Source organism: Glycine soja, chromosome 1 (genome assembly GCF_004193775.1).
Source record: "Glycine soja cultivar W05 chromosome 1, ASM419377v2, whole genome shotgun sequence".
NCBI lineage: Eukaryota > Viridiplantae > Streptophyta > Magnoliopsida > Fabales > Fabaceae > Glycine > Glycine soja.
Genome location: NC_041002.1, coordinates 34148845 through 34152085, shown reverse-complemented (window position 1 = coordinate 34152085; position 3241 = coordinate 34148845).

The window sequence follows — 3241 nt, the reverse complement described above, 5'->3', positions numbered from 1 at the left end:
CATCAACCCCTTCTTGTCTTTGATTTCACATGAGAGAGGGAACTAGGATTTATTCACTCGCACAACTTGCAGTATGTATTAGTTCCCCCTTTTTCCTCACATCAATAATATCCGCATAATATAGTTCAAGGACCACCAAAGAAATATCATTCATGCTCAAAATGGTCAACGAAGGGAAAAACTAATCAAAATAAGGTCTCAAGAAAGCCTATTAGAGTCTCATCTTTTCAAAAAATTAAGAATTCATTCAAGGCTACACATGTCAAAATAGAGATTAGAACAATGCTAATGAAAGGATCAATTCACTCACACTAAAAGAATCAAAGCTCAATACTCACATTTCTAGAGTAGCTCTAAGAACAGTTCACAATCATGCATGATAACGAGTCCTCTTGAAGAAAACTCCAATAACCAAAGTACACAAAAAAATGTTTTTTTTATCAAAGAAATAACTGAAAACACAAATTTTAAATCCAAGAACAAGAAAAGTTTACCATAATGATGGAACTAGAATAATGCAAGAATTCACATATATCACATATATCATAGAGAGCTCAAAGTTAGGGAGCAATGATACCCCTCCCCACACTTAAAACATGTAGTGTCCTCAATGCATCTAAATAAGAACAAAATAAAGACAAAATGGAAGACTGAATTAAAATAAACTAAGTAATGAAATTCAACTAAAAATAAATGTTGAAACTAAAATAAACATAAAAATAAACTATTTTTTTGTTTTTTTTTAAATGACCACGACCATGGTTGTTATCAACACTGATGGAAATTTCATGGGTTGTGGTAAATTGACAACAACTGTACTAGGGTTTAATGATGAATGCATTGGTCGTGGTCAGTTGACCATGGATGTAGTATGGGCAAGAAGATTGTCTTATTAATGAAAAAGAAAACATGTGGTAAAGCATAATTAAATGGATACCAATCACAGTTCGCTTCCCAGAAAGTGTTTGTTTAACATCACGAGCCTGACGTGTGATGATGGAGTTGAAAATCAACCACCCTCAAACAAGGTGATCTTCCCTTTTTGCATTGATCCACCAATATAATCATCCACTCCATAACCAAGAGCTTGAATGGTGATGTTATCTCCCTTTTCCTTACTCCATCCAGTGTATTTAGGAATTACTTTCTTCCTTTGAGGGTTTTCTTTCCCCACACGAGGGTGAGGTTTATCCATAATTGTTTTCATCTTGTTGGTGCCTTGCACAAAATTACATGTACAGGAGGAGGAGGAGGAGTTAATTGCCGACTCAAACACTTTAAACACTTTCTCCTCATCACCCAACCTCCAAATTATTTTCCCTTATTGGAGATCAATCAAAAACCCCCATGCAAAGGAAGGATCATCCCAAAATAATTGGGATTTCCTCATCCTCCTCCATGTATAGAATCATAAAATCAACTGGAAAAATAAATTTTCTTACTTTAACCAACAAATTTTCTATTAGTCCTTGTAGATGAGTAAAAGTCTTGTATGCTAGCAAAAGAGAAATGTTAGTGGGTTGGGGTTCTTGTAACCCCAACTTTTTATCAACAAAATAAGGCATCAAATCAATGCTAGCAACTAAATCACATAAAGCTCTATTAATTTGTAAGTTGCCAATTGTACAAGGGACTAAAAAACTCCCTGGATCGCTAAGCTTAGGTGGCAACTTCCTTAAAACTATAGCAGAGCATTTTTCATTGAGACCAATTATAGCAAAGTCCTCTAAGTTTCCTTTATTTGAAAGAATTTCTTTTAAATAATATTTGGCATACTTTGGCATTCGGGCAATTGCCTCAATGAAGGGGATATTAATATGCACCCTTTGAAGCATCTAAAAAAATCTAGTAAATTGTCCATCCTCATTCTTCTCTTTCAATCTTTAAGGTAAGGGAACACTTACCTAAGGAGGTGTTAGTACGTCCTTCTCACCCTCCTTTCTTTCCACTGGATTCTCATCAGTAGGATCCTCAACTTTCTAAGGTGTTTGGTCCTTTTCAATAATAACGTCATCTGTAGCTTTTAGGAAAGAACCTTCCTTCTACTTAGGGTCTTCTTGAATCCTCTCGCTTCTAGTCATGGCAACATTAGCATCATCCCTATTAGATTATGGTTCAGGTTGTGAAGGATGGTTTCCTGGCTGCCTTTGTGACAAAAGGGATTGTATGTTTGTTAGTTGAGACTCCACCAACTTCATTCTCTAATAATCTTGGGTCATATATTGAAGCATGGTCTCTTGAAGAGTAGGTTGTCATTCCTTTTGTCTAGGACTCTGATTTTGCATGTTTTGAGGGTTATACATCACTTTACTTTGCTTGAAGCCTTGTCCTTGATTGAAATTGTTGGGGTATTAATTGTAAGAATTGTTTTCTACCCGCAACAAAGTTGATTTCATCTATGGTTGCAGCTAGCTTGCCATCAACAATTCATTCTCCTGGCCCATGCATAATCCCACATCTATCACAAGTTGGCAATGAAGGTGTAGTGATGGGGACCTAGGCTTGAGCTCTCATAAGTATCTCAATATTTAGTGTCAGAGCTTGCATATGTTTTCCCAATTTAGTTAGGAAATCATCCTTCTCCACTTGGTTGACGCCTTTCTTCATAACCCTCATATCCCCTAAGTTGTTATAGAGGTTGGAGCACATCTCTTCAATGATCTTAATGGCATCAACAAGGGGTTCTAACATGAGGTTACCCCTACAAGAAACATTCAAACTTGTCTAGTTGTGTGAGGACACTCCACTATAGAAAATGTGAACAATCCTTTGTGGGGAGAAGCCATGATGTGCGCAACTGCTGATCATCTCTTGCAACCTTTCCCAGGCTTTAGGTAGACTCTCTTCTTCCCTCTGCACAAATTTTCGAATGTCCCTTTTTGTACTGATCCATCTTCATGGGAGAGAAATAACTCTTTAAGAAGGCACAACTAGTCCCATGCCTTCACATTAAGAGAGAAAGGAAAGGCATAGAGTCTGATGTACTCTGTTGGTGATGCAATCCTACCCCCTAAGGGCATTGGATAGAAGACTCCAAGATGATTGGACTAGAGATGCAAGATAAGGCCCTAGGGTTCTCATGAGCCTTAGGGTAGATTTCGGGCCCATGGGCTAAGGTTAAGCCCACTTGTCTTTGTACATAATAGATTAAGGTTTCATTATTTTTTAGCCTTATATTTAGGACTCCACAATGTAGGTAGGGTACCCTAGAAATGTAGGATTTTTCAGCCCTTGTATTTTA